The 23,210-nt window shown below is 46.1% G+C and overlaps 1 long non-coding RNA gene across 1 annotated transcript in view; it reads left to right on the top strand.

The window, feature by feature from the left end:
- Positions 1–23,210, top strand: part of LOC147663673 (uncharacterized) — a 59,876-nt gene that overhangs the window by 18,312 nt on the left and 18,354 nt on the right. The window contains exon 2 of the long non-coding RNA XR_015305259.1: positions 13,465–13,594. This is a non-coding gene — a long non-coding RNA (uncharacterized LOC147663673). The remainder of the gene's footprint in view (positions 1–13,464; positions 13,595–23,210) is intronic.

The following is a 23,210-nucleotide window of genomic DNA, read 5'->3' as shown; positions in this document are numbered from 1 at the left end:
GCCCCAACTTCACGCTTCAGCCTCAGCCAGCAAACTATTTGAAAGCGGCTACCTGCGCCAGTCTCTCCTCTGAACCTTTATTTGTGGCTGTCCATTGCCATGGAAGCCTGATGCGGCCACCGTACAAAAGAGGCAGGGAGTGTCAAAGCTTACAGCCCGGGCCCTCTTACTACACCGGTCCATGGTCCGCTGAGGATTCCATTCCCTGCACGCACAACCTGCTTAGGATAATACCCGTCTATCCACAAAAGGGCAGGGATTTGTGGTGTGTTTAAATCTATCATGTATTTTCCTCCCTCACAACCACAAGCACACTCATAAATGGTTTAAAGTAGGTGTCTTAATTCTGTATGATAGAATGATGCCCTGTCTGTGTGTGGTGTGAATCGTGTAGTGTTTGTAGCTTCAAAAGCTCACAGGCTTTCTCTCATTTTGTCATACCCCACAGCCATCTGTTGCTTTGCGATCGGCCTCAGGCCGGCATTTCTCCTCCCCTAATTATTCACTGCATGGCCGGCTGGCACATCAAAGGCTGCTGCTCCCCATGCGTCTCGTCACCCTTCCTCCCTTGTTGTTCTTTGCCTGCTGGTTTATTTTGTAGACCGTATTTTTGAGTAAGTACTATGCAAGCAGCTTGAAACACCACACACCATTCCCTCTTAGTTCCCGAGTTTGCACGGCAACACTTTGACTTAAAATGTAACTCCACTGAGCCGCTTTCAATACCAACGTAAAGGAGTAGCAGAGGTGAACGCCACTAACACAGTTCATGGCAGTGGGCCTTTATTTATTTATTAAAGGTGCAGCTTTCACTTTGAGCTTGCATTTCTTTCTTCAGAATCGGCGCCACTTTCATGCCCCCTGATTAGTTAATTAAATACTATTATTTTTGTGTTTTCCTTCATTACAGAAAATTAAAAGAAACACCTGGCTATAGTATGAATGCAGCTTATTATAAGGAGAGCCCGGGTGCTTAATTTTGTGACGCAGACTTTATCATGATTATATTGTACACTACTCCGGTGTGGTGGGACTGGCTGACTCACTCCATTGTGGTTATGAAGATGAGCATCCAGATGCCCTGTGCAGAGGAACAGCTGCCTGTTCGTTTTCACTACACCCTGGCACCGGCTAACTCTCTCTCTATACCCTCCCAACTCCTTTTTTTTCCACCTTCATCGCTTTTGTATCCCTTCAACTCCATTCTTAGCACATACACATTCCAAAAGATCAGGCACTCCCTCCCACTTGCTGGCTCCCCCTGTAGGGCATGGCTGGTTATCAGCAGCTCTGGTGCATCTTCAGGTACCCGAAATCGAAATGTATAATCCTATTCATGGCAGACTCGGTACTAGAATCAGCTGCCTAACCAGTGATGTGGTGTTATGTCTTCTAACATTGTGACGCATTCGCCTCATCTCCAGCGTTCATTCTTTCCAAGGAGAGCCAGTCACTTTCTTTCTCTGGTTTCCGCTCGATTTTCTTCTACATACGGGATGCTCCATTTCCTTCTCCATCATGGGTGTAGGATGACCATTGCCAGGCACTATTATTAATTGATATGTACAATGCTGCAGAGGAGTTTGTTATATGACCTTCATACCCCCTCACCCTTACCCTCACCCTCACACCCCCTCACTCACCCTCTCTCACCCTCACATATACTCACACACCCTCTCCCCCTCACCCTCACACCCCCACACCCCCTCACTCACCCTCACACACACCCTACTCTCACACACCCTCACCCTCCCTCACCCTTACCCTCACACCCCCCACCCTCACTCACCCTCACACCCCCCCCACCCTCACTCACCCTCACACACAATCTCACCCCCTCAGCACCACCACATTATCACTCAGCACCACCACATCATCACTCAGCACCACCACCACCACATTATCACTCAGCACCACCACAGCACCACCACAGCACCACTACAGCACCACTCAGCAGCACCACTCAGCAGCACCACAGCACCTCTCAGGACTACCACAGCACCTCTCAGCACTACCACAGCACCACTCAGCTCCACGCAGCACCACCACAGCACCACCACAGTAGCACCACCACAGCATCACTCAGCAGCACCACCACAGCATCACTCAGCAGCGCCACTCAGCACCACCACATTATCACTCATCAATCATTATCACTCAGAACCACCACAGCACCACCACAGCACCACCTCAGCATCACTCAGCACCATCCCAGTATCACTCAGCAGCACCACTCAGCATCACCACAGCACTACTCAGGACCACCACAGCACCCCTCAGCGCCACCTCAGCATTAATCTGCGCAACCATTCAACAACAACTGGTTTAAATATGTTCTCTCAATGTTTCAAGCTTTATTACAAATGTCACAAAAAGATGTTAATATTTCACTTCTGTTCTTGGATTTTCGTCACAATAAAATACACTGAACATAATCTTCACAAAAGTTATTTACAAAAGTTTAAGCTATTGCCATTATAAATTAAAATCACTTTTATTTAAGTATTAATTATTTAAAACAATTAAAAGCCATTGTAATTTTTAATATCAATATATCTAAGTCACGAAAATACAAACATGTTGCATTACAAATACGATAGGTGTCACATTTGCGAAAGTTAAAACTATTGGCGTTGTAAATGACAAAGCTATTAATTTAGCTATTTTCAAAACCAACACATAAATAAAAAAAATTGTCATTTACAAGACCAATAGCTCAAACTTTCCTAATGCGAGACCTATTGGCAACGCCAGTGCTTGTTCGTTTGGAGGGCACAAGCTAGATTACTTAATGAGCCTGCATTCAGTGATAGAAGAGTAAGTGCGGCTGTAATTGTTTTCACCCACTGCCTGTTCTGTTCTCTATTTACTATACGAAGGACCTCACAGATCGCACATAGATTTCCGTGCACCCGTAGCTACTCTCAAAAAGGTGCAAATGCGCAAGATCAATTCAACATTGTCCAATTTAAATTTGCAGTCAATAGCGTCTGTTAAATTAATAGGTGACAATTTTTTAAAATACAGAATCAACAACCATTCTGCATATTTCATATAGTATTTACTAAAGACTTAAAAGTGTAAAAGGGTTTGACTGCTGTGAACATCACATGGACATGACAGCGAGTCAAGTTTTGCGTTATAGCCATAGGGAAAACAAAGCAAATGTCTTACTGTCCCAGCTCCTAGACGGAATAGGAGGCCTCTCTCCCATTGGGACATGGGTAGTGTAATATAACTTGGTAGACAATGCTCAGGGTACGCAATGGATATACATTTTGCAACAGTTTGTTTATTCAATTCCCTTTCTAGTCTTTCTGCGCTATAACGTGCGTACAATGCTGTCTTTAAAACTTTTTTGTCCATTGTTACAGCTGTGTTTGAATTGGCAAACAGTCTACCAAGGTTAACACTTTCCAGACTCTTGACTACCCCAGGAAGCCATGGAATATCCATCCCTTTCTCACAGCGAAGACAATCATCTATTATGTCCCTTGTGAGAGAAGCCTCGGGATTCTTCATTACGGCTAGCCAAAATAGTGCGGGGTGGGCCCTTATGATGTCTTCAATGTATCCTAATTTCAGTTCGCCTTGACATATGTACAAAGAGGTGGAGATTGGAGCGCCCAAGAGTTTTCTACAAAATCTATTTTCCTCTGATTGGATGCAAGAACATTTGGCAACACCCCATACCTCTGCCCTACAGCTAGCTATTGGTACACACTGGATCTTAAAAATCTTTTAAAAGGCTGGAATTGTTCCCGATCTTTTAGGGCAGAGGAGACTGAGGATTGAGTTAAAAGCCATCGAGAACTTACTTTTACCATATGCCAAGTGTTCCCACCAGGTGTCGTTCGCAGCGAAGACCATTCCCAGATAAGGGAAAGTAGCAGTGCAAGTTAATTTTTGGTCACCAACAGAGATAACATTTAAAGGACATTTCCTTGGCCCACAAGGCATTATACAAGATTTCTTAAAATGTGTGCATAAATCTAGGCCGGACATAAAATCTGTGAAACCTCGAACTAAAGTGCGTAGTGCATTTGGTGTGCGACCAATTAAAACCGCATCATCTGTGTATAAAAGCACTGGGAGAGGTTTGCCTTGAATTCTGGGAACATCATTAGTTAGTGGGATCAGTGATTTCTGTAAATTGTTTTTATATATGATAAATAGGAAGGGGGCCAGAACACACCCCTGTCTGACCCCTCTAGCTACACTGATGTCATTGGAATCTTCTCAGGTCCGTATGGAGATAGGCAAAAAAAATGAACAAGGGCCTCATCCAGTCCATTTTCTAAAAGGATGGGCCATAGACGGGACCTATTGACAAAATCGAAAGCTGAGGACAGGTCCATAAAAGCGAAGTAAAATGTGTCCACTACCTCAATTCTATGGTTATTAAAATGAAATGGTTTAGAAAGTTTCAACCGTTTCCCACAGGCCATAATGAAGGTCTCAGAGTTATTTCTTTTTAATTTTCTCCCCTTGATAAAATCGTAAAAATAATTCATAAGGTTTTGGAGTCCATTCGGGGTACACGAGAGTAGAACCATATCATCTGCATATAGCAGGACCGGGACAGGGTGACCACCAACCTGTGGGGAATCTGCATGTACCCTCTTCAATTCGGACTCCATAGAGTTTATAAAAAGGGAGAAAAGCAACGGGGCCAACACACAGCCTTGCCTTATGCCTGATTTAACCCTGATTTTCCTGGTACATTCCCCTGCCTGGCCAAAGCGGATCTGGGCTGATAATTTATCATAAAGTCTGGCCAGAAAGTATATTATTGCTGGCGGGGCTCCCATTTCCAATAGAGTGGACCATAACAAAGTATTATCCACTAGATCAAAGGCACTTGAGAGGTCAGCGAAACAGAGAAATAAAGAGCCCTGTTTTGCTTTAGTGTATTTCCCGATGATAAGATCGAGATTAATACACTGCTCTGTTGTCCCAAGACCCTTACGGAAGCCATATTGAGATTCAGCTAGAATTTTATTGTCCTCCGCCCATTCCTCCAATCGCATCAGTAGGACCCTGCTCATGATCTTGAGTGAGGAATCCAGAAGGGAGATAGGGCGGTAGTTCTTAGCCTCTCCTCTATCTCCCTTCTTATAGATCGGGAGGATTATGGATTCGCTCCAAGTAGATGGTGTACTATCACTGACTGATGTGTTAAACACCTGGGTCAGGAGCGGGCTCCAAAGTGCCAGGTTGGATTTAAACAGGTCGACCGGGACCCCATCCGGTCCCGGTGCCTTCCCCCCTTTGCTCTTACTGATGGCAATTTCCGCTTCTTGAAGAGTAATACCCAGGGATAGCTTAGGTTCATAATGGGTGGTAGAAGGGCTTGCACAGTCCTCCCCAGCCGGGTCAAAGATTTCTGTAAAATATAGTTAACCTGTGCTGATAGTATAGGGAAATCTTCCTTTACAAGAAAAGGACTATTGACCGTATTCCAAAAGAGCTTACAGTCACGCAGTACTGCTGCTTTAGTCAGATCGTCCCAGGCAAGCTCCCTTAGCTCTTGTTTTCTACGTGTTAGGTGCTTTTTGTATGTCAGCCTGAGGTATGTAATGGCCTCCCTGTCTCTGGGTTGTTTAGAAAGAACCCGCTTAAGTTCTTGGAGGGATTTGGTGCACGCACTATCAAACCAACTGGCAGCTGCCTTCTTCGTTATACCCTTGGTGATAGTTAGGGATCTTTTTATGATGGTACCCAATTCCTCAAAATCAGCTATAATGCACTGGGGGGAAGCCTCTGGGTCCAAACATTTAAGTATTGCTACAGACCCCGCTCCCACAATTTTATGCTGCAGCTTCTCGGAGTTATCCATACACCAGAGGTATTCAAACTTTTCCAGGTTGAGCCCCCCCAGCTGAATTCCCCCAGATGTTGGGCCCCCCCACCACCCGACCGAAACCTCGGGAATCCAGCACACCACATGATCGACTGCAACGCGCACACCACGGGCCATATCCGGCAAACAATGCTCAACACAACAAGAGTGCCTAGCAAACTGCAGGCCTGTGAGTGGGTGTGGTGAAACGACAGAGGCGTACCACACAGCTCAAAACACAATCCTCCAAGGCAAAGGAAGTCATCACAACCCTCCCCATCCATCATGTACACCTTGTCATCCACCAACTCTCCCACCATTCATTCCTTCCCTCCATCTGTACTCCATCCACATCCAAACCCCTTCAACCACTTGCAACCCCATCCACCATCCATCCCTCCATCCATCATCTCACCCATCCATCCCCTCACCCATCCATCCATCCCTTCACCCAATCCATCCCCTCACCAATCCATCCACTCTTCCACCCATCCATCCACCCACTCATCCATCCAACCACTCACCCCTTCACCCAAGCAATGCTCCCACTCATCCATCCACTCCTCCATTCATCCATCCACTCTTCCACCCATCCATCCACTCCTCCACCCATCCATCCACTCACTCATCCATCCAACCACCCACCCTCTCACCCATCCAGCCATCCCACCACCCACTCATCCATCCACCCAGTCACTCATCCATCCACCCACTCAAACCCTCACTCATCCATCCACCCACCCATCCATCCCTCCCGCTCCCCACCCTCCCCCACTCATGCATGCACTCTCTCATCCATCCATCTCCATGCTCCTCTCCTCACCCATCTATTCACACACCTGCCCATCCACTCTGCCAATCATTCATCCATGTCCTCGCTCATCCATCCATCCATCCTCCCCCTCTCTCTCCATTCCCCCCTCACCCAGCCACCCATCCCTCCATCCACCCTTCACCCATCCACCCACTCATCCACCCACTCATCCATCCACTTATCCACTCATGAATCCATCCATTGACCTCTCACCCACCCCTTCACTCCTCCATCCACCCCCGTCTATCCACCCTCCTCAATCACCCATCCATCCCCACATCTACCCCTTCACTCATCCATTCATTCATTCACCCCTTCACCCATCAATACATCAATCCATCCATCCATCACCTCTCTCATCCATCCATCTACCGACTCGTCCAGCATCCACCCCCATCGATCCATCCACCATTTCACTGATCCATCCATCCCTCCACCCATCCATCTACCCTTCCAACCATACACACATCCATCCACTCCCATCCATCAATCCCTCCACTCATGCATCCATCCTCTCTCCCACCATCCATCCACCCCTTCACCCATCCATCCATCCTCTCACTCATCCATCCACCCCCCCACCCATACATCCACCATGTCATCCACACATCCACCATTCCACCCATCACTCCACCCATACATCCACCACTCCACCCATACATCTATTCACCCACATGGCAACATAACGGACGTCTGGTCGCCGGCTCCACCCGACATCCCTCAACACATTTGATGATTCAAATTCGAATCTGCAGACCAAGATCCCTAAACACAGACACTTCGGTTCCCCACAGAAAGATCCTCATGAGTTGATGACTGCAGACCAGAGCCCACCTTCCCGATTCATGGCCAAAACCCGGATTGCAACCTCTCCCTCCCTTCCCAAAATAACTGAAGGACTCCCGTCCCCACCCCCTCCCCCTCACTCCCACCTCCCTTGAAAGGCTGGGGCACTGGGCCAGAGCCCACCCCGCCCGTGCCTCAAACCCTGTAGGGCAGTGGTTCCCAAACGTTTTCAACCAGCTGCTCCCTTGACATATGGGCCTTTGGCTGCGGCTCCCCACAATGTTAAATTTTTTTGGCGGGTGCGGTGATACATATCCGGCCTCTGGAGTACTTTCATTTTTCTCTCTGAAAATTATTGGGATGAAGGTATTATAATCATAGATGTTATCCCCGGTATACTATGTCAGTAAAACCAAATGACCCACAGTGCAGAGATGTCAAAAAGTCACTGATGTTAAATATGACAGAGATCTTCCAGATCAAGGAAAGGAAATTGATTTTACTTTAAATACCACTAGAATATATTAAAAGCAGCTTTCCTACAATCAACAGGTTTTCAAAACATGCTGTGCTTTTGCATAAAGATGGCATGGAAAAACAGGCTAAATGTAGAGAAAGATGTGGTAAATGGATTTTGTAAATACAGTGCATAATGAGACAAAGCTAGTAAAAAAGTGGTTGATGAAAAAGGTGGGACAGGATGCGCAAAAAATGAAGAATGCGAGGGTGGATTGTGTAAGATGATTGGGTGAATTTAAAGTCAGGATGAGTAGGGGTAGGATTATCCTAGTTCAAGGTCCTTATAAAATAGTAGGGATGAGACAATTACTTGGAATTGGAAATGCGCAGAAGGAAAATGGGAATGAGGGTGCAGTTATGAAAATGAAAGAAGATAATTGTATTAAGGTCGCATAGCTGAAGGACTCTGATTGCAAGGGAGGTGTAAGGGAGGCACCAGGGTCGAACATTGTGTTGGAGATTATGGAGCAGAGAATGCTGAAGCAGTGTTCAGTGGTATGTAGAGAGTTACATCAAATGGATGCAGCCTGACACTATGTGCTTGCTTCTCAAAGCTTTTGTTTCAGAAAAGGAACAAAGTGCTTACTATAAAATTGAGTGAAAGTGCCTGACTTTCAACGGACTTCTTGAGGAAAGCCCCTCTGCTCTTCTCGCCACATACTTTTTGCCTAAATCTCACAATATTGTTTCAATAGTTACTAGGTAACTTAAGCCACAGAAGCTAGCACCGTCACCTCTCTGAGTGCCAGAGGTAGAGGAGTCTCAGAGCAGGTCTGCGCTCACCTCTGCAGGTAGAGAGGTAAGCCCGCTCTCGTTTTTTTACCTGCATATTCAGAGGGAGTTTATTGGCGCCTCTGCCCCCGCTCTGTCTGTTCTCCTCTCAAGTTCTCTGTATAGCACACTCTGCTGATCCTCACGGGACAGACACTTCAATTACATCAAAGCAACCTGGTGTTCTTTTCACGGCTCCTGCTCCACGTGTCATCAGGGTGCCGTCTCGTGCCCCCTATCACTTTCAAATACGGTATGCCTTTATCTACAAGTCTTTTGTACACACTTTAGCCTAATCGTAGCACTTTAAATCACAATACATGCTTCTGTTCTTTTACCGAAAACTATCTTGGTGTGCATCTGTTCACGGCGCCCCTGGCTTGCATTCACGGCGCACAGGTTGGGAATCGCTGCTCTAGGGAAACCTTCTCTCCCTTCTGGGAAGAGCTAACTCTCCTAGGAGGGGGCCAATTCACGGAGTCGACAGCTTTTTAGCATAGGAGACTCCTTGCCAGCACTGCAGCCGAAGCTGTCGACTCCATGAATTGGCCCCCTCCTGGGAGAATCACCCAGACAAAGGAACGGGCAGAAAGAGAAGATCGGAGTGGAGCGCGCGCCCCCCCTGGGATGGTGCCGCGCCCCCCCAGGGGGGCGCGCCCCACAGTTTGAAGTACCCTGCCATACACCATTTGATGCGGATACCATTCTGCCTACAGGGGGTTAAGTCTTCTACTATCGTACGCTGGATGTTAACCGGGGACCCCCAAATAGAAGTCGACATGGTGATGGCATTATGGTCGCTACTTCCAAAATCTACAACAATAGGAGCCATACAAAATGGAACAATATGTACAGAAACCAATAAATGGTCAATAACAGAGGCCATGTTCATTCCTACAAAAGTCGGTACAGGGTTACCCTCGTGATCTGCAGCCGGGGAATGTATCCGTAGATCCAGGTTAAGCATCAAGGAATTGAGGGAATCGCCATAAGGTGAGTGTATAAAATGTGCCAGGTTTTCCCCGTTAACCCCGTCATACCCACAAACTTTAGTGAATGAGTGAGGGCAAGTACGAATATTGAAATCCCCTCCCCAGATGATATCAAGGGGTTTATGGATACCTTTGCAGATATTTCTCACTGCTAAGTCCAACTCATCCACGACTGAGGTATTTGTAGCATCGAACAAATTATTATAATGGTTAATCAGCAGGGTTACATGACCCCTTTTGTGTTCCATGCTTAAAATTTGCGAGTGAAAACCCACAGCCTGATGCGATTTCACACGAACAGGGAGGTTCACAGAAAGTAAGGTTACTAACCCCCCTTTAGCCCTGCCCATGTTAGACCTGTGTGCCGGGTTGTTATATGACACTAATCCATCAAAGATGATGTCAGTTGTTACCCAAGTCTCTTGTAAACATAAGACATCAAACTGGGATAGGGTTTCACTCCAGCCCAAGGACGACATTTGCCGGCTCCAGCCAGCAATATTCCAGCTAGCAAATTTGAAGCCGGGGGTACATGAAGCTGGTTCAATAGCCTCCGGTGCACTAGTGAATCCCAGTGACGGCATAATAACAACAGGGGAGGCCGTAGATATTAGAGGGTGGATTGAGGCAAGGGGGTTTTCTCCCTGGGATAGTAAATGTGCAGGGGTAGGGATGGGGGGCATTACGGGTGCTGAATCGTTAGATATACTTTTGCCCATAGCTGCTACTAAACTGTTACCAGCAGCAGGGGGGCTGGGAATTGAGACATAAGTTGTGGGTAGTCAGTCGACTCCATCTAAACCGTTAAGACAGTTAAATCGGTTAAAGTCACAGAAAGGGGTCTCCGGAGGCAACAGGACCGGTCTTGCTTCATATCCACGAAATCTGCCCCTCCGCTCAACCCTCGTCCAATTATCTCGGCCTTGATCATGGTGCATATGGATAGGGGGAAAGAAAAAAGACACTGGCAGCGTCTGGATGGTGGAATCGAAGGATCTATTAAAACCGGCGCATATGTGCAAGACTGTCCTAGGGTCTCTAAAGCTCACCGTGATGCAGACCCCAATTATAGTCTTTCTGGTTTTACCCAGCCAAGGTACCCTTCTAACCAAGATAATTTCATTATGAAGGTGGGCCGGGAGGGGTCTATTCCAGTTCAGCCATCTAATGACTTTACTTTGAAGGGATTGAAAATTCTCGGCTTCTCCAACCTCTAGTGGAGGGACACCGGCCAAGACTACTATGTAGCAGTTAGCTTCAGGGGGCAGGTCAGGCCTACGTGGTCTAGGGACAATCTTATCGGGAGGTGGGGAAGCTATATGGCCGTTAGTTGTGGCCACTATTAGTAGTGGCCATAGATTGGACTGGACCTACAGGTAGCAAAGGGGGAATGTTAGGGTTGCTATTTTGAATCGGGGCTAGATTGCCCGTTGGGGGACACAAAGGGGGAGCAGCATCATTCACTAAAGGGGGACCTAGATTAATAGGGGTGATTTGGGGGTTACAGGGAGTATTAGACTTGGGGAATCTAGCTAATATAGCAGCAGAAGTTTTCTCGATGTTAGTAAGACGGAGTTCTATACGTTCCAATTTAGACTCTAAGGGGAATAAAAAAGATTTAAAGAGGGCTCCCAGGGTTTCTAAAGAGAAGTCCAAGCTAGGTATGGGTTGGGATAAACCTGGTATGGGGTTGGGGGTATCATGTTTATGCTTGGCTGTTTTTGATTTGCCACCCGATTTCGAGTTATACGGCCTTTTGCGTTAAGTTGCGACCCCTTCATTTACCCCATTTGACAAGGTATCGCAAGTATCAATGGAATCTGAAGGAGTGGGCACATTAATATCAAGGACCATATCAATTTCTGGAAGAATTTCGTTAACGAAAATGTCCAGGTCAAGTGACACCGGGTTGGTCTCAGTAGATGTTAAAGATGGGCCAACCGCAGCATTGTTAATAGTCTCTGTGGGCCGCTCGGGGTTTTAGCATTAGCTAAAGTTCCAAGGGAAGATCTTTTGAGGGCCGTTAGTTCCTTCGATAAACGCTTCTCAAGGACATTTATTTCAGTGTCAATTAGAGTATTGGCTCTAATCAAAAATTTTTCCATACCTCCAGTGATGGCCGCTCCAGCTAGGGAAGACTTGCTCCTGGTTTCTTGACAGGACATCTCCCCACACTAAGGATAGCAAGGGGTAGCAGCAGAAACAAGAGGGGGGCCCGGTCCGGTCAAGATCGGTCACGAATGGGCACAAACGGGCCCGCTCTTCGCTACGTACGCGTCCGCGCGCGTCCCGCGGGCCGGAAATGGAGGTCCAACTATATAGTTCCTTGAAGAGAGAACACGCCCCCCAATTTGAAGGCACAGGGAGTAGGCAGCGGGAAGAGAACCAGCTGTGGCAGGTTGGCGCACTGCCTGCTGGTCCTCGCAGTCCCGCGACGAGCCTTGGTGGTTTGTGGCTCGAGTCCTTTGTGCACTTTCACAGGGGGACCCAAGGAGACGAGTGGCGCCCGCGGAGCGGGTGCCGCAAGGCGTGGGTCCGGGTCACAGAAGATGAGGCTGCGTGGCAGGTAAAGCAGAGTCCATCAGCAATTCAGCCCGCCCTTGCAGGGAGACACACAGAGCCAAAGTCCAGCCCCCATTTGAAGGCACAGGGAGGAGGCGGCGGGAAGAGGACCAGCTGTGGCAGGTTGGCGCACTGCCCGCTGGTCCTCGCAGTCCCGCGACGAGCCTTGATGGTTTGTGGCTCGAGTCCTTTGTGCACTTTCACAGGCGGACCCAAGGAGACGAGTGGCGCCCGCGGAGCGGGTGACGCGAGGCGTGGGTCCGGGTCACAGAAGATGAGCTGCGTGGCAGGTAAAGCAGAGTCCATCAGCCCCTTTTGACTCAATAGTTTGGCAGAAACATAACTTAGTATCATTAAAATAGTTGTTATGGGGAACGTTCATGTGGGGTTAGGACTAGCTCGACCAGAGTGCTTGCTGACTTGGAGGAGTATGGAGTTGACCACCTTGCCTGGTCCGGTGTGGAACCAAGCCAGCGATGCTTTGCTGCAGCCTCATTTGCCCTGATAGCTGGTCAACAGTTTGAGGAGGAGGAGGAGGTGAAGAGCTGGCTAAGTGTGCCATGAGGCTGGCAGTTCAGTACATCCCTGAGAAGTGAGCTTTGAGTCATGTAGTGTTCCTCTTATACCACATGCAATCCATTCTCTCCAAAGCCTCAAGAATTCCTGGGTGTGAAAGGCGGCTGATTCTGATTGGGTCCTTGATAGTTTTCCAGAAACTCATGTTCTTGATTGTTCATGTTTGTCAGTAGTTAAATAAACACGTCCAGGGGTTTTATCTCTTCAGTTGACTCAAGCTGCAATAAAGGTTTCTTTGTCATTGCAAAAAAATATGAACGACTGACGAGCCTCTGTCTGTCAAAGAATGGAAGGGCTGGTGAACTGTCATTCATCTCACTGCTAAGCAGAGCAGTGTCATGCTTCACCCTCACTCAGGCCTCTGATTTTAACCAACATCGCTTAGAACGCTTTTTTTAGAGCCCATCCTTTTAATGAGAAAAACAAAACTACAAGTCCCATAAGCAATAGTGGTGGAAGGTGTCACACATGACCTGAGAAAACATCCGATTCAGCACATCCAGTTTCATTTTTTAAGTATTTGATACAATATTGAAATTATAACCTTTGTTTTTTATGGTCATGAGTTACCAGAATACTAAAAACGTGTCTTTTATTTTTAGGGTCAATTAAGTAGTGGTCACCAGCTTGGAAGCTCTGTTCATTCTTCAGTATTTGTCATTGATCTCCGTGTTTGGCCGTGTGTGGCTGATTTCGGCCTGCCCCCTGTATTGTTCCCGATAGCTCACACAGGTAAGGAGCTTGTCGCAGCAACATGTTAACCCCATACTCGTCTGTAAGAAGTGCGCTATGAGGCAGGTATCCAATCATTTTTGTGAAACAAGGAAGTGCCAATATCTGCTATGTACATTTGTTAAAATAAAACAGTCAAATCACAGTATACCGTTCCGGAGGTTCAGTCCCAGAGACATTATCTGGAACTGAACGCAGACACCCTAGGAAGTATGTGCTTTTAAATTGAGGAATTAATGGCCCCTATCACTGTGTGAAAGTGTTGATCACCTATGGACCTGCTGGTAAGCTGGGGTCTATACTTCAGGTCAACTTTTTTCATGCCTTGTGTAGTCATGGAGCAATCTGTTGGCATTTCATCAGGACCAAATATGGGAAAACGGGTAAATGTGGGCACTTCAGGCATGTAGAATAGAGTTGCCCGCTGTGGACTTTCTATGGCCCTTAGTTATGAAGAATGCCTGCCTCGATATAGAGTTGTACATCAAGAAACTCCGCCGAGTCACTAGTAATAGATGCAATGAACTTTAAGTTGAGGTTGTTAATGGCATTGGCAAAAGCAGTTGCTTCTTCACAAGTTCCCTTCCAGATGATGCATACGTCATCAATGTACCGCCAGTAGTGAATGATGTTAGTCCACCACTGGTGGTGGGTGACTCCAAGCACGTGCTCCTCCCACCAGCCCACATGTAAACATGAATAGCTGGGGAAGAAGCACGGACCCATCGCCACCCCACGTAGCTGTTGGTAAATTTCATTCTGGAATTGAGAAAAATTAGTACATAAACAGATGTCAATCATTTCCAAAAGCATTTGGTTATGGTCTCTTAAGCTCACATCCCTCTTACCCAAAAAGAATTCAGTGGCATGTATGCCTTGTGTATGATGAATGCTGGTATACAGCGACTCAATGTCCATCACAACAAATAAAAAGTCAGAACACCAGTCAACAGTTCTCACTTTAGTTAAAAAATCAGTGGTGTCCTTTAAATAAGATTGTAAACTTTTCATGTGTGGTTGGAGAAAATAATCAACATACTTGGATAAATTCTCATTCATACTGCCGATGGCTGATATGATGGGGCGTCAAGGAACAGGGGAGACCAACTAATGCACTTTTGGCAGGAGATATAGAATCGGTGTGATAGGATGTTCCACACTTAAGAATTTGGATTCACGTTTCGATAACAAACCTTTTCTCTGCCAATTGTGAATCTTTTGCGTGTTGTTTCCTCGCTCCTCCTCATGATTATCTTAGTGCTTTTGGTCTAACATGTGGAATCTGAAAGATGTTTATCAGCTTCGTTTAAATAATCCTTTTTAGACCATAAAACGGTATCCCCACCTTTATCTGAACTTTTGATAATTATTTCATGGTTGTTTTATAGTTTCTTGATTAGAAGATGGTATTGGTCATTGTTGTAGTTCGTCTGTTTCGATTTGCCCTGTATTTTTCTATTAAGATCTTTTAATTCCAGAATAATACAGTCGCTAAACACATCCACAGCATCTTTGGGCATTAGTGGCAGGGGATTTAGGGTGAAATGGACTTGGCTCAGCTTTTGTAACATTGATCACTTGACTTATGGTCGGTGCTTGTTGCGAGTCATCTTCAAAGGCGAGATCGTACATAGAATGTAAATACGGAATGTCCCTCGTTTGTAGAGGATTCATAGGAGTATCCTTCCCCACTTCAGTGGATGTTTTATTTTTTGAGGATGAATGCAACTGAAAATAATTGATCAGTTTAATCTTCCGAATGAACTTAAATACGTCTATGTGTGCTTGATTGTATGAAAAGTAATTCCTTGGACAGAATGTCAGTTCCAAAGAAAGGAGCTGTTCCTCGGCCTTAGTAAGTGTGACATCTGTCAAGTTGACCACTGTATTTTCCGTTGTACTGGTTATTTTTTCCAGTTTCTCCGCACATTGCCTCATAATGTACCTCTGTTTATGTTTGCGCCTCCTGTCGCGCCTGCTCCTGTTGGTGCTTTTCCTTGCTGTTGCAGAGGTTGGCGGGGGCGCAAAGAGTACCTCCGGTCCTCGCTCATAAAATTCAATTCCTCTACCACTGAGAAATTCATCATATCTAGCTGGCCTGTTGATGCACTGGGTCTGTGGTCATCAGAATCGCTATTGGATGTTACGGAAGCAGCATCAGATTCAACTTCACCTGGTACAGCTGTTTTATCAGTACCCACTGCAATAGTCTGTTTCTTCTGACCTGTGAGTGCTTGATGCTTATAGTTGTCGTATTTTTTGGCGAAGGTAAATATACGGCCCGTGGCATAATCATTCCGATCACGTGCAAATTTGTATATTTTAAGCTCTCTTATGGTTTCCTCATATTTGGTGATGCATGCTTGTATTTCTTTTTTCCCCAAATTGTGGTGGCGATCTCCAACAACTCGGTGGAGACCGCGAACAGCTTTAGATCTTGTATGGATCAGGTCAGCAACTGGATACAGGATAATTGCCTAAAGCTTAACGGGGACAAATCAGAGGTTATGTTACTGGGGGCTAACCCGGACATTTGGTCCAACCTCTGGTGGCCAGACAGCCTAGGTAGATGTCCAACGCCGGTGGATAAACTGAGGAATCTTGGGGTCATATTTGACTCTAAACTCACCTTTGAAGTGCAAATAAATAATCTTTCATCTTCAGTTTGGTACACGCTTAAACTCATTAGAAAGCTGCTCCCCTACATTCCACATGACACCGCTAAAACCCTGGTTACCTTGTTAGTGCTATCAGAACTTGATTATGGCAACGCGCTTTTTGTGGGGTTACAGAAACAAATGCTACTCTAACTACAGCGGCTCCAGAACACGGCGGCCAGACTGGTTCTGAATATTCCCAAGTTTGAACCAGTAGCGACAAAAATGCGAGGTCTGCATTGGCTCACGGTCGGGAAAAGAATTGAGTTTAAATCAGCCTGCCTAGCGTACAAATCACTTCATGGCTCAGGCCCCAGTTTCCTAAAAAGTCATTTAAAACCTTATGTACCTACCAGGACGTTGCGATCTAGCAGCTCGAAACTCCTGGTAACCCCCAGATTTAACCAGCTCAGATGGGGGGAGAAGTTTCATAGGCAACAGAGCAAAGACCTGGAATAAACATCCGGCCAACTTGAAAAACAGCCCCTCTTTATGGGTATTCCGCAAGAACTTGAAAACTTGGCTGTTCTCATCTTAATCTGGATTGGCGCTACCTCTATGACCTGACAGCCTGATCTCTTACAGCGCCAAGACGCCCTTGGGCATTCAAGCGCTCAATCTGCTAATCAAATCAAAATCAAATCAAATTTCTGACACCAAAAGGCACCCCTTCACCCGTCCATCCTGGGCCTTGGTGAAGAGGACAAAAGGTGTTCCTACATCCCTGAGCATCATAACTTACCTCAATGGCTGTTGGTTTCCTTCGATCGGCCTCCTGGCTGGAGCCCGTAGCCCTTTTCAGATTTTGCCTGCCTCCATTGCTTTTAATTGGGCACCCGATGCTGTGTTGGCACCCTGCATCCAGCCGCCCCTGTGCTGCTAGTGTTGTAGTGTTGGTGCTGCCTTGGCCCCTGCTCAGTGTTAGCGTCAGCCCTGGAGACTGTTCCTCCAAGCCGCTGCTTCTTAGCTGTAAGCAGCCTCTGTCCGATTGCCCCAGTCCCCTTTAATTTGTATTCAGTGACTGACCTTGAACTTTCACCATGTACCCGCCCACCCCTTTGTCGCTTGTGGTGCACAGTTGGTGCTGAACTGAACCTTGCCCTGTACTGACCTTAACTTCTGAAGACTGGTCTTTTAAGTGAATGTTCCGTATACGTATGTTTAATGTTTTTTTCCTCCCATTGCTTAACATTGTAAAGTCTGAAAATTGCAGTGTGTCCACTTTTTATATTGAAAATGTATTTCTATTGCGAAAAGTATTTACCTAAGAAAAGTTCTGCAAAATAAATCCAACCAAGTGTCATTTTTATGAATTGGTCTCAGATTTAATCATTGAGTGTGTGTCTCTTTTATTGCCACGGTGTGTACAACAAATGCCTACGACTACCCTCGGATAAGCCTAACTGCTCTTTCACACTACCACAAGAGAGAGCATTAGTATTATCTACTTGAGCCGCTGTAAAGCCTTTGGGGATCCACTGGACTCTCTGCACACTCTACCTCTTTTTGGTATAGTATATAGAGAGCCACCTTCCTACACTGGTGGCGCAGCGGGAGGGTACACAACACACTCTACCTCTTTTTGGTAGAGTATATAGAGTGCCCGCTTCCTACACTGGTGGCGCAGCGGTAGGGTACACGACACACTCTACCTCTTTTTGGTATAGTATATAGAGAGCCAGCTTCCTACACTGGTGGCGCAGCAGTAGGGTATACGACACACTCTACCTCTTTTTGGTATAGTGTATAGAGAGCCAGCTTCCTACACTGGTGGCGCAGCGGGAGGGTACACAACACACTCTACCTCCTTTTGGTATAGTATATAGAGAGCCAGCTTCCTACACTGGTGGCGCAGCGGTGGGGTACACGACACACTCTGCCTCTTTTTGGTATAGTATAGAGAGAGCCAGCTTCCTACACTGGTGGCGCAGCGGTAGGGTACACGACTTTGCGTTTGCTGGACAACTCTGACAACAAGTGACAAGATTCAATCCAGAAATTTCCTTTCGTTAAATTGTAGTTTTGCAAATTGACTATTTTTCCAAATTTTGAAATATGTCAGGGCCCTGGTTCGGTCCCCTTGAGTACATCTGTTTCAAAAGTCAAACTCTTGCTGTAGTTTCGAAACCAGTATTAGGGATTTTTCCTTTGCAAAAAGGTTCCCATCTTTGTAAAGACAATGAGTGCTAGAAGTAGTCACTTAGAAGAGCTGACCTCGGACCTGGGGAACTGGGTTCGAGTCTCGGTAATGTCGCTAAAACATCCTGTGATTCTGGGCAAATCACTTAATCTCCCCGTGATTCAAAAATGAATGTGTATCCTTATGTAACGTAACTGGTGCTATGTAAAGCGCTCTGATAACCTATTCGGTTCAAGTTCGCGCTATATAAAACTCTTAAAAAAAAAAAAAAAGGGAAATTGACCTCACACCTTATGTCTTTAAGTATAAAATAGCTCAGAGGCTTGGGTAAAACCTATAGGCTCAGGACTGGGTCAAACCCGACCAAAGCAAAGCTCCAGGATCTTTTGGCAGAATATGACCAAAAGCATCCAGAGGATGACTCTGATCTTACAGATCAAAATACTGACAGTGGGAGTGACTGTGAGACACCCCAAGACAAAGAAGCCTCTTCAGACGAAGAGCGTGCTCTGCAAAGACTAGCCAGGAGGGCAGCTCTAGAAGCCCAACTCCTAGCTACAGAAGAGAGGGAAAGGAGTTTGGCTGAGGACCCATCTTTGGTGGCATCACAATCATAAATAAGGAGAAAGTAGATTCATTTGACCTTAAAAAAACCCAAAGGGATTATTTATGTGATGATATCACCAAGTGGTTCATTGCTTTTGAACGGGCCTGTCTTAGCAGGCAGGTCCACAGGAAGCCGTGGAGTGCTATCCTGTGGGAAATCTTGTCAGAAAACTGCAGGGATAGACTCCTGACACTCGGTGAGAAAGAGGCTCAATCCTATGACCTCATGAAGGGTCCCCTAAGTGAGGGCTTTGGATTCAGTACGGGGTATAGCACCAGTTTCAGGGAGGCTCGAAAAACCCACTGTCTGCAATAAGAGGCAATGCCCAAAAAGGCACGCATCTCTCTCTGTGTATATGGTACAGACATTTGCGCAATTGCTTGAATTCGTTCTGGGGTCAATCGCCGTCCCTCCTTCGACAAAAGATGACCTAAATAGGTAACCTCTTGGCGACAATATTGTAATTTAGAGGGCGAAACCTTGTGATGAAACTCAGACAAGTGACGTAACAGAGAAATAGTAACTTGTTTACAAATTTCTTCAGAATCCGCAGTAACCAATAGATCATCTACGTATTGAATAAGGGTGGCACCTGGAGGCAAAGTAAAAGCGTCAAGCTGAGTTTTCAAAGGCTGACTATAAATGGATGGACTTTCACAATAGCCTTGAGGTGCACGCTTGAATCGAAAGCTTCGGCCTCCTAAAGAGAAACCAAAAATATCCCTACTTTCCTCAGCAATGGGAATGCTAAAGAAAGCGTTCTTAACGTCAATGACCGAAAACCAGGCAGACGAAGCAGGTATCATTGTCAATAAAGCAGTGATATCTGGGACGACAGGAAACTGTGGTACAACAATCTTATTGACCTCCCGAAGATCGATCACAAAACGATAAACAGGTGGCTGGGAAGAGTCAGTACGTTTAAGAACAGGCAAGACAGGACTATTGCATACATTTTCCCTAGTCTATTCAACCACACCTTTCTCAACTAGATCATAAATAATAGCCAACAGTGCTCTCTCACCATCAATCGAAATATTATACTGGGGAATGCGAGGTAGCTTAACATTAGACTTGAGGGTGACAATGTAGGGTGGGATCTGCAAGAGACCAACATCATTGGGACCTGTAGCCCAAAGATCAGCGGGCAAGGAACATAATTCAGAAGGGAGTTGGTCTCTAGACAAATATGTCGAGAGATCAATCTCTTACCAAAAGTAAGATGCACGCCAGAAGGGTAACAATGTAGTATCGCATACAGTCTTTTCAACAAGTCCAAACCCAACAGATTCTCACCACAACCAGTCGTCAAAATAAGTGGTGCCTATAAGTCGTAAGGACCTATCGAAATGGGCAAAGGACAAGAAACTGGGTACCGAACTGGGGCGCCAGAAAATCCTACAGAAACATTTGTTAAGCCAGACAAAGGTGCCCCAGGGAGTTTGGAGTGGATGATAGAACTCTTCGTTGAGCCAGTGTCCAATAGAAATGGCTCTGACACACCAAGCGCAACGACTTCAACATAAGGCGCATTTTGGTCCACTGGAACTGAAATGACTCCCTCACTTTGTCTATGGCTGTCCTAGCTAGAATTAAAATACGGAGTCTCATCCTCCATACAATAATCGTCATTATAATAGTGTGCAGACTGAGTATTTTGCTGATCAAAACAATTCATGTAATTTTGGGGCGGAAAGGAACGTTGCTCCTGGGACATTGTACCTCACCCTCTCCCCCTTGGGGTCGACTGAAAACCGCCTCGTGGCCCAGGCGTACCACCAGCACGCTGCAATAAAACTGGGCAATTATTCTTAAAGTGACCTTCTTCTTTACAATAGGCGCATTGATTAGTGCCCAGAGGAGGTCGTGGAACAAAGGGCTCAGGTTTCTGAAACTGGGGAGTCGGCTGAAACTGACGCTGAGCAGGGCGAGGGGGATAAGCCTGTTGCAAGAGTACTTTCGTTTTTAAATCTTTAGTCTTTTTATCCAATTTATCCTTTTCCTCCTTATCCCTATTCTCGTAATATTGAGCAGTAGCCAATATCTTGGCTGAAGAAAAAACGGCCCACGAACTTTCAGAATCCTTTAATTTATTAGAGAGTTCGGGATGTAAATGAAATACAAATTTATCCACAAATAGTCGCTGCCCACCTTCTGTGCTCATATCTTGATCACTGTGATCAAGAAACGTTTCCTCAAACTGAGTAAAGAAGTCGGAGACACTCTCTCTTCTGTTTACAGGCAGCTAACTTATCCCAATTAACGCGCAGAGCGGGCATCATAGTTTTCATTAAAGTGATTATCCTACCAGGAAGTTCTGTAATTAGATTATCAGGTTTGGAACCACCCACTTGGAGTCTATCGGCGGCAACTAAAGCAGGCCAATCTCCTCCTAATTCCTGGACATGGTCCTCTTTCCGAATTCTAGCCCACAATGGTTGCGGAACAACATTTCCAATCAGCATATCTATGTCAGCCAAATTCATAACACACGCATCAACAGTCTGAGACAGTTCTTTGTAATAACCAGCAGGGTTCTTACGGGGGTCAGGTAAGGACTGTTTAAGGGTCAGCACCTCAGATCTCTTCCAAGGTACATGTACCCATACACGTTGAAAATGAGCGGGAATAGCAGGATTTCCTCCCGCAGGTGCAACCTCGTCCCTCCAAACTGGGGGAACCTCTCTCATAGGATAGTGTTTCAGTTTCCGTCTAACGGAAAGATCGGGTTCAGGTAAAGACCGAGAAGTGAGCATGGACCTAAGGGCGACAAGTGTCTTTACAGCATTTGCAACTTCAGGACCCACAATTATTCCTTTATCGAAGTCAGCCTGAATATCTAGCAGATCCTGGGGAGCTAATCCCAATCCTGTATCCTCCCACTTTTGGCTAAGAATGACGCACATGGCATCAAAAACATGTCTTTGTGTTGGCGCATTCCACTGTGAAAAAGTGTCCATGATATCTTGTACACTATACTCGGGATCATTCATGATCCACTTACGAGCAAGAACATCTAACACATTTTGTTCGTCAGGACCCGGGAGTTGACTACGGGCCTGCCTCCGAGGAGGAACAGGAGTCGTGCTCAATGACCCAAAGAAAGGAGACAAGAAACCAGAAACGGTATCAACCATCCGTTTACGAACTGAGGGGGAGTTGGACATAAGGACAGGGGACAAGGTATTAGGCGGAGCACAAGAGGGGGCAGAAGAAGGGGTAACAGGTATAAAGGGGGTCGAAGGCAAAGGAGCCAGTGGCAAAGGAGGTGGCGGGATAGGCATAACTTGAAGGGGCTGTGGTGGAGGTGCAGGGATTGGTTGAGGAACAACAGGTGGCTGAGCAACAGGTGGCGGTGCGGGTGGTATTAACCAGGGTGCATTAGCACCTTGTGCATAGGGTGGGGGTAATCTCAACAAATGGGACATTAAAGGATCATTTTCGGGGTCAATATCTTTGTCCGGAGGGGAAGTTGGCAACACCGGATAACACTTATCCACAGCCATACGATGTTGTCTATCTAAAACCTTGTAGTAAGATGGTCGGAGACAACGAAGTTGAAGAGAGGATTTATTGTAACAGGTGCTGCGCAGCAGCTCACAGCCAAGCAGGTAACCAACTGTGTACAGTAATTCAAAATACATTCGAAATGGAACAGAGGGGACAGAGGAAGGAACAGAGAGGACAAGGGTTCCAGAAAGACTAGAAAGAGAACATGGGCAAAAGCATAGGCAAAACACTACATTATCCTCTCCTCTTCAAAACGGAAAAGAAATAAAGAGAGATTAAGAAAGAGGAAAGAAAACATCAACGAAACCTTGCGGGAACAAAACGAGAACGAACACTCCTACGAGATTGGAAAGGAACAGCAGATGTAGAAGGAAAACAGGAGTGTCTTGAGAAGATGGATGATTGACAATAGGTTCACGAGGTTGAAAAGGAACAGCAGATGTTGAAGGCAAAACAGATGTTGAAGGCAAAACAGAAGAAGGGTGATTAACAATAGGTTCCCCCACTTTGACAATTCTGGCAGCATTCCACCAATTCTTCATATTGACTCTAACTGAATTACCACAAACTTTGTCGATAACAAAAGGTTCGGAAAACTTGGGACTACCTTTTGTTGAGTGAGTAGGTAACTTTACCCGAAGTCTCTCACCCACCTTGAAAGGTTGAAAAGAAACCTTCTTCCTGGAGTCAAAATCATTTTTC

The sequence above is a fragment of the Lissotriton vulgaris genome, unplaced genomic scaffold (genome assembly GCF_964263255.1).
Source record: "Lissotriton vulgaris unplaced genomic scaffold, aLisVul1.2 SCAFFOLD_1924, whole genome shotgun sequence".
Taxonomy (NCBI): domain Eukaryota; kingdom Metazoa; phylum Chordata; class Amphibia; order Caudata; family Salamandridae; genus Lissotriton; species Lissotriton vulgaris.
The sequence above is the reverse complement of the archived record's forward strand: the minus strand, read 5'-3'. Positions and strand labels throughout refer to the sequence as shown.